The 13,919-nt window shown below is 45.9% G+C and overlaps 1 protein-coding gene across 1 annotated transcript in view; it reads left to right on the plus strand.

Annotated features, from left to right (window-relative positions):
* Positions 1-13,919, plus strand: part of GABBR2 (gamma-aminobutyric acid type B receptor subunit 2) — an 847,514-nt gene that overhangs the window by 93,065 nt on the left and 740,530 nt on the right. The window lies entirely within an intron of this gene.

The following is a 13,919-nucleotide window of genomic DNA, read 5'->3' on the forward strand; positions in this document are numbered from 1 at the left end:
CCTGAGATGTGTTTCGGGTGAGGAGGGAGCAGCCCCTCCCTTTCCCTGTTGTTCCTGGATGCACCGGCTTGGTGTTGGCTGCTGTTGCTGCAAGCAGGGGTTGGGCTCTGTCCCCCCTCTGGAGACAGCTGGGCACAATGCTGGAGGAGCAGGCAGCTGGTGAGTTCCCCACCTTCCCAGGGATGGTGGGGCTCAGGCTTTGGGCTTCACCCTAGGGTTGTGGGGCAGCAGGCTCTGGCTGCAGGACTTCTGGCTCCTGCTGCATGGCAGAGGGCCCCGGGCTCTGTCCATGCAACACTGGGCTCTGTCCCCATCCCCAGCCATGGGGCTTCGGGCTCTGGCCCCCCACTGCCTCCATCAGCCCCCACAATTCCATCACCCCTGGCCCCTGCTGCCTACCCGACCCCATATCCAGGGCTTAATTTGTCCCTAGGCTTGCTGGGGCTTAGTAAATCTTGTATGTTTGTTTACTGCTAGCTAGTAAGTCTGCTGTGAAAGGTGATATTAATAAACATACAAGTATCACTTTTCACAGCAGACTTACTAGCTAGCAATAAGTAAGTTACAATGATTTGGATGTGTAAATGTGCATATTTATTTGTTTTTCCTAAAGCTAATTAAGTATTTTAGGAAAAAGCGTGAGAGCAGCCACCAGCAAGAGTTGATGGCCCCACTCTGAGGCCACCAAAAATGTTGCCCCAGGATCCCCTGCTCTAGACATTAGATGTTGGTTGTACTCTGACTGGCTGTCATATCTGGAGTTCAGGGAGTTCTTTAGTACCTCTGTCATAGTAGTATTTGGCATGCTTTTGCCAGTGTTTAATTTGTTCTATCACCTTTTCCATTACTGTGGGGTTAAAATGTGTATTTGCTGTAGTCTGTGTGAGGTATGACATGGTGCTACACTGGACTGTTAACTGTGCCTTTTGTTGGTAGATTTCTCCAGTACAGTTCATTTAGTCGCTGATCCCACTTTGCCTTTGTAGTAGTTTCTTGACAGCTGCATATGCTTTAACATTAGACGGGCTGTAATGTGGGCAGGATGTGGGCAGTAATACGTTCACTAGATTTGGGCAAAATTTTTCAGCCAAAACTTCTTCACTAAAAGAAAATATGTGCAGATTCGTGTCAACCAAAACATTTCAGTTTTTTGTTAAATTTACCAAATTGTTTAAAAAAAAAAAACATATCCAAAAAGTTTCATTTCAGCATTTTTTAAATTAAACATTTTGATGTTTTGGTTCAAAACAACTATTCATTTCAAAATGTACTTCAGTTTTATTTTTAAACAATTAAAAGGTTTTTAATTACCTCAAAATCAAAAAAATTCACAAGGCAAATCTGAAAAAAAAAATGTTTCAGGGTGAACAAAACATTTTGTTAAACTCAAAACAATTTTTCCCTGACTTTGATCCAAATCAATTTTTTTCAGCAATCTCAAACAATTTTTAAAATATATTTTTCAGAATAGCCAGCAAACCAAATTCACGCAGTTCTAATGTTCCCATTCTGCTGAAACTGGGCAGATTTCTGACAAGCAAACTGAGGGCCATTATCTGTAATGATAGTGCCTGAAATTCCATTCTTGGGAAATGGAACTCTGCAGCATTCAGTGTTCTTGTTTGTATAAGATAATTGAAATAGAGACCATACTAGACCTATATACTATTTCTACACTATAAATATTGCTGTGTCAGAAGACTGTAACAGCACAGTTGTCTCCCAGGATGGTTAAAGGATGGTTGTCTTTTGCAGTGTAGGCGAAAATCTAGTTGAATCCTTGAACTCTGCTGAACCTTAATGGTCCCATAATGGGGTGTGTGTGTGTATTTCTTAGAAATTCAGTGGGAAAAGCACAGCAGTGAGTCCCTGCTGTATTTACTGTCTTGTGAATAAGACAGGGAACAGACTGTTCAGTTCTTCATGGACAACCCTTTGAAATTAGATTGTGTCCTTACTCACAAGGCAGGCGTTAATTACTTCTGTCCATCTGCTACTAAAAATGTCTTAAATATGCGGTATGTAGCAGATGGCTGGCTCACCGGTGCGGCGTCTCCTGCTGGTTGTCCAGGAATTAGCTCTCTCAGCCCTGGAGTGACCTCTATGGGCCAGTGTCTTGCCCTCTGTTACCTACCCCTCTGCAGTCCCTTTATCTCCACCACATATAGGCCCCACGTTCCTCCTGGACCACAGTGCCCCTTACCCAGGGTACCCCACTCCCCTGAGCCATTTTTGACCCACTGCCAGTCTTCATCTAGCCCCTTTACTCAGGGACAAACTGCAGTCTGGAATAGCCACTCATCACTGGCTAAGGGGTTGGACCTGCTGCCTTTTCCTACAGCCCAGGTACCTCCTTAGGCCTTCCTGTCAGGCCTCAGCCTGGGAGGTCACCAGGCCTGAGCTCCCCAGCACTGCTCTATCAAAGGTGCCCTGTACTCCCAGGCAGCCAGGTCCTTCCTACCCCAAGGCTGGAGTGAGACTGCCTGCCTCCTAGCTCACAGCCCTTTTTATACCAGCCCTACCGGGCCTGGATTGGCTGCTACCTGACTTCCCCTGATTGGCTCCTCAGGGCAGCTCTTTCCCAGAGCTGGTTTTAACACCTTTCTCTCCAGAGTGGGGTGCTCGCCCCACTACAGGTATTTGAAAATTTGTCAGGTGTATGTTTACTTTAAGTCTTGGAACTTATTTTCCTCTGCTGAACTCAGTACTCATATTGATTACATTGCTGGGGATTTTGTTTGGTTTCAAAGCTTGAAAGAGAAGTCCTGTCTCACTGTGCCCGAAAGCACCACTGTATTCATACCCTACACACAGTTGTAATAATCTTTGTACACAATTTGCCTTGTGAGGTATCATTTGAAAATTAATACCTTGCTGGTCAATAATATCATGGTGAAATATATATGGCAACTTTTATGTAACATTTATGAATTCCCCCTGTATTATGTTGTTAGCACATGTTCAAACCCACACAGCCCTAGGCAAAAGTTGTTAAACAGGTCTATCCTAAACAAAGGAGGTTTTTACCTCGATTTACATATAAGTAGTAAACAGGGTCCTTGAGACAGCAAGAGGGGGAAATGGCAGGCGACAAGGAAAGTCTGCATTTCAGCAAACATAGAGGAGAAGAAAGATAATGGATTCTCCTTTACCACAGATTTCATGTTGCCTCCTTTACTGTTTGAATAAACTTTGATTTGAAGAGTAATCCTCAGAAAAGGAGTCATCCTCAGTCACCACTTCAAAGGGTGACTGGACTACAAAAGTGAGGGGGCAAAAACACTGCAAGTCCTCTGTCTCTATCTCTGTTATACCTAAGAAGACAAAGGAAGTAGCCCTTTGACTTTGTCGGGGGAGGGAGATCCTGACCTGCAAATTTGATCAGTGCTGTTGCTGGGAACATGTGGTAAGGATTTTATCTTGAACCAAGTCTGGCTTGTTAAGTTTTAGCTATGAGAAAGTGTTTTAGCTTTATTTCTCTTGTAACCATTTCTGACTTTAATATCTTATACTTGTACTCACTTAAAATCTATACCTTTGTAGTTAAATAAACTTGTTTAATTTTTTAATCAAAACTAATCCATTTCTGTGTTTAAACTGAACTGTTCGGTAACTCCAGTTAAAGTAGCAAACTGGTGAATATTGATGCCATACAGGGGCAATGGACCTCTGATATCTGAACTGCCCAGGAGGGGGCTGGACATTGCAGAACATACATTTTTGGGAAAACTTGGGACTGGGAGTGTGTTGGGGTCACCCTGCAAGTTGTAACCAAGGGTGGTGGAAGCCAGAGTGACTGGAGTGTTGCTGGCAGGCTGCTGGGGTCAGACATGTTGGACCAGGTCTGTAGCTCTGCACAGACACTCAGGGTGTTACCTGCATTCTGGTAGGCTGGTTGTGAGTGGCTCAGGTTGGGACCTACAATAGCAAAGCATTGTGAGGCACCCAGAGTTACAGGGCGGGATGACACAACCCCTCACTGGTCTGGATTGCTCACCGGAATGTGACACTCAGTAAATCAATACATATTATTAGTTTGCTATTGAGTGACAGTCAACATCATTAGTTCAGGCTAGCAATAGAAGGAATGCACTAGAAAACTGTTTGTTAGCCTGTCTTTGAAATGGAAGTATCTTGCAGGCATACCTTAATCCATGTAGGGGGCATATAATACAAACTAGTAATAGGAGTTTTTTACCGTTTTGGATAAGGAGTATCTAGAAGATATGCTAAAGTTAACTATTTACAGCTTTACTGAAGGACTTTAAAACTCATTCAACCACTTATGTGAGGAAAGAAAGAAGGAATATAAAACAAAAACAAAACCTGAAGATTTTTCTGTATGACTAATCTGATACATTGTGTGAGATTCTTGGATTGTTTCCAGCTAGCATGTAAAATTCCTTAGTATTCCAAATAAAATAATTAAAGCCATATGCAGACAGGAAATAATGCACTATATTTTTAGTTGTCTCTGCTGATCATAACAAGCATCCTCAATGGAATACTCTCTTATATTCAAATGAATGGCTGCATTTGCAGTATTTCTCCGTTGCTAACTGGGGAACAAGCACCTATTGCAACCATTAAAATATTCAGAGCCTTCCAAGGTGCTCTTCTGAACTTGAAATGGACAGAGTGCAGGGGGGTAAGAGAAGCTTCCAAACATGCTTGTTCCTTCTAACATGTTAATGATAGACTGGTATGTCTGGGAGCCTCCCTGCTCATTGCTCTTTTCCATTTTATGTCCTGTATGGTGCAGACCAAAGCACTCTGAAGTTCACAGTCCTAGAGTATGCAGAGTTCTGGGGAGGATTGTACCTCCTTGTCTTTCCTTGCAGATGGGTTTCTCCATGGGTGTTGTTATCAAATTCAGTGCAGAATAGGACATAGCTGTCTCTGTAGCACCATCCTTTTCCTATGGACCCTGCAGAATGCTCCCCAGGGGTCTGAAGTCTCCATGAGAAAAGGAGACAGGATGGGCTGGGGCAAACATTATCCTCCCTCCCTCCACTGATCCTGTAGAGCAGGGATTCTCAAACTGTGGGTTTGGACCCCAAAGTGGGTTGAAACCTCATTTTAATGGGGTTGCCGTGGCTGGTGTTGGCCCTCGGTCCCAGCAAGTCTGACGCCCAAGCCCCACTGCCGAGGGCTGAAGCCAAAGCCTACAGTTACACGCCCCCCCACCCAGGGCAGAAGCCCTTGGGCTTCAGCTTTGGCCCCCCTGCCTGGGGCGGTGGGGCTCAAGTGGGCTTGTCTTCAGTCTCCTCTCCTGGGGTCATGTAGTAATTTTTGTTGTCAGAAGGGGGTCACAGTGTAATGAAGTTTGAGAACCGCTGCTGACCCTTGCAAAAGTAATAGTTCATCCTGATCCTCCCCTCCCCTCCCCTCTATAGTGGCAGGTGTGATTTGGCCCTCTGAATAGAACATGTGGGCTCAGAATGCATATCCAAATGACATAGCTGAGGGAGAAGAGAGGGAGGGTGGCTGGCCAGTATGTAGTGACAGTTCAGAATTTTCCCTACCAAATCTTTATTAACTAGTTTACTTTGTAAACCTGAATTTCAAATAGAAACCCAAAAAGTGTCTGTGAACTTTATTCTTGGGTTCACTGTCCAATCTACACAAGGCTGCTGTGAGGAGAGAAGAATAAAGGGATCTAAGTAGGAAATAACAAATGAGCATTCACCTTGAAACAACACACACTAATACTTGTGGTGAAAAATAATCTGTGTAGCTAGTCTGACTGTTAAGAACAGGGGATACCTGGGAAGCAGCAATGCAAAGAGACAGCAAGGGGTGCTAGCAGACATTTATGGAAGGGTAGATTAAGTCAACGCTATACTTCTGAGTAATTGGTAACTGTGCCACCCCCGGGAAGAGCCCTGAGAGAGAAAGAGAGAGAGAGAGGCTGTGTAGCTGATTTCTTTACAGTTCTTATGGGGAAATAATCTACAACACTCCGTTATCAGGTACAGATTACTTCCCTCCCAATCTCCCATCTTGGCACAGCTCTGTTGATAAATGCATGAGGGAGCTAAGGCTCTGTTCCAGCTCCGTGCTAAGGTAGGGTTACCATACGTCCGGTTTTTCGGCAATCAAACCCCCGTTCGGGGGGAATTGCCAAAAAGCCGAACGTGTCCGGGAAAAATACCGGACGGGCACTTCCCCTTCCACGGCTGTTCTGCTCCTCCCCTGACTCAGACTTCGGCTCTGTTTAAGAGCCAAACTGCCCGAGCCAGCGCTACCGGCTTCGGGCAGCCCCCTTGCCTCCGGACCCCAGCCGCCAGGTGGGCACTTCTTCTCCCCGGCTCCAGCTGCTCTGCTCCGGCGGCTCGGGGTCCAGAGGCACGGGGGCTGCCCGAAGCCGGTAGCGCTGGCTCGGGCAGCTCGGCTCTTAAACAAAGCCGAAGAGTCAGGGGAGGAGCAGAGCAGCCAGAGCCCGGGAGGGGAAGTGCCCGGCCGGGGGCGCATGGTCCGGAGGCATAGGGGCTGCCCGAAGCCCGAGCGCTACCGGCTTCACGGGTTTGCCGGGCAGCCTCCAGACCCTGTACCCCTGGCTGGGCGCTTCCCCTCCCGGGCTCCAGCTGTGCTGGGGAAGTGCCAGCCGGGGGCGCAGGGTCTGGGGGCTGCCTGGCAAACCGTGAAGCCGGTAGCGCTTGGGCAGCCCTTTTCGCATGGCTGGGAGGGAGGAGGAGGAGTTAGGGCAGGGACTTTGGGGAATGGGCGGAGTTGGGGCAGGGAAGGAATGGAGTTGGGGCTGAGCCGGGGGTGGGAAAGGGGGGGGGCAGGGCCCCGTGGAGTGTTCTCTTTTTTTATTTTTTAAATATGGTAACCCTAGCTAAGGAGAAAAGGGGAATACCAGATAGGTAGTTCCTGCATTGCCCCCTTCTGTCCAAGGCAAGTACAGCGGGCTGGGAGGGCTCTTATCTCCTTGTCTGGACGGAGCCACAATCTGGCTCCATCCAGCCAAATGGATCCCAAATAATTTTACCAATTGATCATAATACTGCATTTGATTTATATTAATGCAGGGAGAGTGAGGCTAGTACAGGGGCGGGCAAACTTTTTGGCCTGAGGGCCGCATCAGGTTTCAGAAATTGTATGGAGGGCCGGTTAGGGGAGGGGGTCATGGCCCAGCCCCCCCTCCCAGGGATTCCTGCCCCACCCCCACCCCCATTCTCTGACAGTCCCCCCTCCCCCCCCCCGGGACCTCTGCCCCATCCAACCACCCCTTCTCTCTGTCCCCTGACTGGCTTGCAGGCTGTAGTTTGCCCACATCTGGGCTAGTAGGTAGAAATATAATTGCTCAAATTGGAATTTAGACAGGATTTTTAAATCACTGAGTAAAGATCTTGGTGCACCAACACAATAGTTTATGCAACGCTGTAATCCAGTGTTAATTCAGTAACTGGATTAAATCGAGTAAAGGAAAATTTAGACTGAGTTTCAGGGGAAACTTTTAACAGTGAGGTGTGTTAGACTGTGGAACAGTCTCCTAAGGGAAAATATGGACGTAATCAGTTGACACTGTCACAGGCTGGCACTTTGTACCTATATTTGATTCAGTGGAAATACACCAGTGGAAGTGAGGAGACTCAAGCTTTGTCATTTGTTGTAGAAATGTATTGTATCTTAGATTCTATGATGATGACCTCTATACAAAAGCTTAAAATAGCTGGATGTGATAGAGGAGAAATTCCTATTCACTTTCTTTTTTTAGATATTGCATATGAAAGAATAAATTTAGTTTTAGTTGAGAAAACAAAAAATGTGATGTTTTCAGTAGATTGCTGCTTCCACTTTCTCTAATTGTCACTCTATGTGTGTTTTTGTGACATGGTATGTGGCGTGGAAGATCAAAGAGCAATTCCTGCCCAATATGGTTGGGGTGTTTTCACTTTTGGTTTTTGTTAGCACTCTACAGCTAGGACTATAAAAGTGTAGTTTAATTTCAGTGTAGATGGCCACATGATCTTAATAACTAACTTGATAATTCAACCTAGAGAGAAATTGTTAAAGATAGCAACTGAACCCTGAAAGTCCTGCTCAACTTTTGCTCAAGCAAATCTGCATTTGTACTTCATACTATTTTGCTTTCAGGAACTGGCTCATTATGATTAACTCCAGCTGGGTTTTTTGTATTTTTCATAGAATATCTTCTCCAACTTGCTCTTCAAAACTTTCTCTCACATCTGGCTTCTGTATCCTGCATATTTTTAAGGACTAGTTGTGAACACATTCACCCTTTTTTCCCTTCGAGGAGTCCGGTGGCACCTTAAAGACAAACAGATTTATTTGGGCATAAGCTTTCGGGGGTAAAAAACCCATCTGAAGAAGTGGATTTTTTACCCACAAAAGCTTATGCCCAAATAAATCTGTTAGTCTTTAAGGTGCCACTGGACTCCTCATTGTTTTTGTGGATACAGACTAACACGGCTACCCCTCTGATACTTTTTTCCTTCTTTACAGAAAAATTAAATTGCCCTTATATAAAGATCTGGGTAAAATTTTCAAACTTGCTTAAGTATCTGGGGAATGTTGTCCCAATTTCAAAAAAGATGTAGACATTTAGGTCACTTTGGTGCTTTTGAAATTTTTTTATCCCTGGTCTTCCTCCTTCATCTTGTAATTTTAAGAGATCAAAGATTAAGGCATATCCCTACATTATGAGGGGAGGGAGCTGCACCAGATTTTAGTTGACATCGAGGTGTCTTGCTAAAGGAGACTTCTGAAAGGACTCAAAAATCTACGTGCACAGTTAGGGCAGCCTGAAAATTGATATACAAGTAGACGGACCTGGGCAAAGTTAGGAGAAACTTGGAGCTCCACAATGCAATATTTGGTATGATAATCTTTCTCTTTGGATTTACAGAGGGGTGCATAAGGTTGCTACAAGAATTTCCTGGTATGTCAGCACAGGGCTAACAGCAGCTGCTAAGACAGGCTGCAACAGCACTTCTATTTAAAGGCAAAATTCCAAAGTCTCCTAAAACTCAGAGGAAGAATTAGGTCCACTTGAAAACTGGCAGGTCAGCAGAGAGGCTGGGTTAGAGTTTGAGGTAGAAATTTGAGTTTACTTGATCCAAGGGTTCCTCCTTTACCAAATGACTTGTGTTTACAATGTAGAAAGCTAGTCATGCGGTGCAAGCACAGTGCTAGCTAGATGCACACCATGCTGAAACAAGGCTGGGGAGCTGAATATGGGCATGTTCGGTGTACAGCACAGGCACACAATGCTAAGACCAGGGAATGAGTTAACAAAAGACAATACTCAGTGTGGGCCTGGAAGGACCTGAGAATACACAGGCTCCCTGCATGCTACAGGCACTCAGCACTGAGTGAACTGGTGGCAGAAGATGAGCACATCTTGTTAAGATGAACAGGGGAGTTCACACCTCTGAATTTCCTGTGGTGTTCAGCTGTTACTCTCCTGAGACTTCCAAGCCATTTGGAGAGCATTTTGGAGTACCCTTTTCCCATGCTTCTGGGAAGTACAGCGGTCCTGAGCCCCTTCGCCATCCACTTCTTCCTAGCCAAGGGAAAGAATCTCTAGAATTCCAAGTAACCCTCTATGGCTGCAAGGCATGTGTAGAGCTGCTTCCCCTGCTCCCAACACAAACCCAGCAGTTTCACACACATTGCCTGTTCTTTGCCTCACCCTCTAGGGCACTGAATCAGTGTAGGTAGCATAACACAGTAGTCTAGGGTATGTGGATGCAACATGTATTATATAGTCATTCACATCTGTTCATCGTGAGTATACAACACTTACATCCTAATTTGATAGCATTTTGCACCCACTTTGCATAAGTGACTGCACAAGGTGCAAGAAAATGGTGAGTCAGAACAATACTGTAGTGTGCAAATCTGTTAAGCTCAGAAATACACAGTAAATATGGCATTTGCTTACTGAAAGACACGTCACAGTAATTCTTCAGTGCTCCACTGGATATGAGATCCAGAGGCCAATTATTGCTAGCCATGTAATTGCATTGCAATAAATAACTGCAGCAGTTACTGTTTGGACCAAAATATTCAAATTTGGTACCCAAAGTTAAGCACCTAAATATGACCTGATTTTTAGAGGTGTTCAGATTATATTTTAAAGTGCCTTGTTGGCCTTATAGTCTTTCCATTATTAGGGTATACTTTACCCCTGCTCTCTTTTGGTTTTCAGACTTAATTGCAGGTTGGGAGATAAGCACAGACAGTTATGAAATGAGATACAGGTCTGTTATAGTACATTAAACATCAAATACATAAAGTGGTGGCAGCTATATTCACATACATTGTGCCCCTGGTGCCAGTCTCCCAGTGTAGTCTACCTCAGTTCTTGTAAAGTGTCCCATCTGTTCACTCCTTCTGTGGCTTTCCTATGAATGACCACTGTCCTTGTTGTCCTGCCATCCTCCTGACTCAGTGACAGTCCTCCATCCATTCCCTCCTGCCCCAACCTTGCAACCTTCTTCTTCCTATGATCTCTGTGTGAGTCTCTGCTTGTTCTGTCACACTGGACTCTGACTCTTCCAACCTTCCCAAATGTAATGGCTCTGTTTCTGTTTGGTTCTGTTTCCTGGTCTGTTTCTCTTAGGGTTACCATACGTCCTCTTTTTCCTGGACATGTCCAGCTTTTCGGCAGTCAAACCCCCATCCGGGGGGAATTGCCAAAAAGCCGAACATGTCCGGGAAAATGGTGGCTCTGCTCCTCCCCGACTCTTCGGCTCTGTTTAAGAGCCGGGCTGCCCAAGCGCTACCGGCTTCGGGCAGCCCCCGTGCCTCCAGAACCTGCGCCCCCAGCCTGGCACTTCCCCTTCTGGGCTCCGGCGGCGCAGGGTCCGGAGGCACGGGGGCTGCCCGAAGCCGGTAGCGCTCGGGCAGCCCGGCTCTTAAATAGAGCCGAAGAGTCGGGGAGGAGCAGAGCCGCCACGGCTGGAGGCTCTGCTCCTCTTCGGCTCTGTTTAAGAGCCGGGCTGCCCGAGCGCTACCGGCTTCGGGCAGCCCCCCGTGCCTCCGGACCCTGCGCCGCCGGAGCCCGGGAGAAGAAGTGCCCGGCTGGGGGCGCAGGGTCCGGAGGCATAGGGGCTGCCCAAAGCCCGAGCGCTACCGGCTTCATGGTTTGCCGGGCAGCCTCCAGACCCTGCGCCCCCGGCTGGGCGCTTCCCCTCCCGGGCTCCAGCTGCGCTGGGGAAGCGCCGGCCAGGGGCACAGGGTCTGGGGGCTGCCCGGCAAACCCTGAAGCCGGTAGCGCTGGGGCAGCCCTTTCCCAGTGGCTGGGAGTGGGAGGGAGGAGGGGGTGGAGTTAGGGCGGGGAAGGGGCGGGGTTGGGGCGGGGCTAGGGGTGGGGAAATGGGCGGGGCCAGGGCCCGTGGAGGGTCCTCTTTTTTTATTTATTAGATATGGTAACCCTAGTTTCTCTTGAATCTAGATACTGATTGCCATCACATAAAGAGCAACTATTTGGTATGTGGCAAATCCACAAATAGTGGCTGCATCTGCTTCCTACTTTTATTTACATTCTCCTGGAGGTGGAGACCGGATATGGTAAAATAATTTTACAGTGGCAATATGTAACTGTGCATTGGTTCAGGTTAATTTTATTCAATTATGACTACCTAGGAAGTCTTGTACAACAAAACTGTTCTGACTGTGTTCCTACATTAGAGCAGAAGGTTTACTGAGTAGCAGGAATATTTTGTGCTGAAAACAATATGTTGGCTTTAGCTGACATTTTGAAATTCCCCTTCTGTAATTTGTAATATGAAAATGAAGTCACAGAACATCAACATTTAACTCCAACTATTCCAATTGTCATCTATTGCATGTAGGGCATTATAGATTTTTATATCTTCTGCCAAAAAAGACTTATTCTCCTTTGTATTTCCATGTTTGCAATAGATATACCATACAGTACCTACTGAAAGATCCCAGAACTTACACGGAAAGAGGAGTGTAACCTAACATACAATACTCGGGGAGGGCAGCAGAATATTACCCAGCATATTTAGAAAGGATTAGATGGACAATCCTGAGGCTAGTAATGCTGGACATGAGGTAATATTTTCTGGTGTATTTCCAGCTAGGTATCAGCAATTTTGAAGGTTGAAATTAAACCATTGTGTTGGCAGATGTGAGCAAGACCATTCAAACTGCTTAGGTTTTACAGCACAGATGAGGAGACCTGCTAGGGATCTCCACATACCCTGTCTACTCTGTTTCTGTCAGTTCCCAGTCAGACAGTGTACATAGGAGATTTAGGCCAGGTCATGGATCTATGACTATGCATAGGCTTTTATGGCCAGAAGAAATCATTGTGATCATCTATAATCTGATCTCCTCCATAACAAAGGCCATAGAATTTCAGCCAGTAATTCTTGCATCAAGCCAATAAATTCTTGTTGAACTAGAGCATCTCTCTTAGAATGACATCCAATCTTGTCTGAAACTGTTAGTACTGGAAAATCTATCACATCCCTAATTAAACTAGTCCTGTGATCAGTTCCCCTCACAGTTTAAAAAAAAAAAAAGTACCTTATTTCCAGTCTGACTTTGGTTTTGTCTATACTATAGCATTTTATCAACTTGTTTTGACTTCGTTTTGCATGTGTCCACACCTAAAGTTGTCTTCCATTCGCATATCCCATTACATCAGCACAATAATATGACCTCTGCAAATGGAGCCAAAGTCAACCTACTTCTGTCGATGCAGTGCTAGTGTAGACACTGTCACTTCTGTTGACCCTACCAGCCCTCCAGCAGCTGTCCCACAATGCCCCATGTCCTGGCAACAGTCACAAGTTTGAATTCCACTGCCCAAGGGTCACAGATACCAGAAGCCTGCCCCAGTTACAAGTTCCAGCGTGATTTTTTTAAACTGTCTTTTCCTAGTTGCCCACCTTTGTGAGCATCCAACCATGCCAGCTCAATGCAGACAGAGTTACACCTAGACCTTGTACTCCTGCCTGGAGCAGGACCGAAGTCCTGGATCTCCTTGTCCTGTGGGGAGAAGAGGCTGTGCAAGCCCAACTAAGGAGCAACAAAAGGAATATAGATATCTACATGCAGATTGCATAGGGGATGCTAAGCCTGGGCCATAACAAGGATGAGCAACAATGCTGGGTGAAAACCAAAGAACTTTGGCAGGCATACTAGAAGGTGAGGGAGGACAACAAGAAATCTGGGTCTGCCCCACAGAGTTGCCACTTCTACAATAAACTGCATGCTATACATGGCGGGGAGTCTACCAGCATGCCCTGAATGTGACTGGATACTTTGTGAGAGTCAGATGCAGAAACCACTGCTGTGCACAGCAAGGAGGAAGAGGATGTGGGGGGATACGGAGTGCAACACAAACCATGCAGCAAGCCAGGAGCTCTTCAAAACTCTGGTGGAATCAAGCCAGTCTCGTCAGGCAAGCACAGATGAGCCTAGTGATCAAGGAGAAGGGAGCTCAGGTAATTATTATTACTTAAGCATGTTTGTTTACCTGTTTGATACATGGAACTTTCCTTCCCTCCCTCGCCCTTCTTCCCTATTTAAAAATGGCACCCATCCCATCTGCCTGTTTACAGAAAGAAGGAATCAATTTTGGATTCCTCATTTTACTTTTAGGACTGCACTGAGAATAGAATACAAATTAATGCTTTAGAATGCACATATAGTTGTCAGTTCCGTCAAGTACTACATGTTAGGATATGAGTTCAAACAGATTAGTATAGCAGTCTGAATTACACAATCCACAACAGATCACTGACCTGTGCTAGAAGAAAGAGGTAGTGGTGGTGGTCGCTTTTCCTTTCTTTGGCTCGTTAGGGTAGGTGGGAGGTGTACAATTCTCAGATGGGCATATCCCCTTTATCCTCTTGAACAATCTTGGTGAAACTTTCATGGAGATACTCTGCAATCCCCTCCTGAGCATA

This window comes from Malaclemys terrapin, chromosome 2 (genome assembly GCF_027887155.1).
Source record: "Malaclemys terrapin pileata isolate rMalTer1 chromosome 2, rMalTer1.hap1, whole genome shotgun sequence".
NCBI classification, from domain to species: domain Eukaryota; kingdom Metazoa; phylum Chordata; order Testudines; family Emydidae; genus Malaclemys; species Malaclemys terrapin.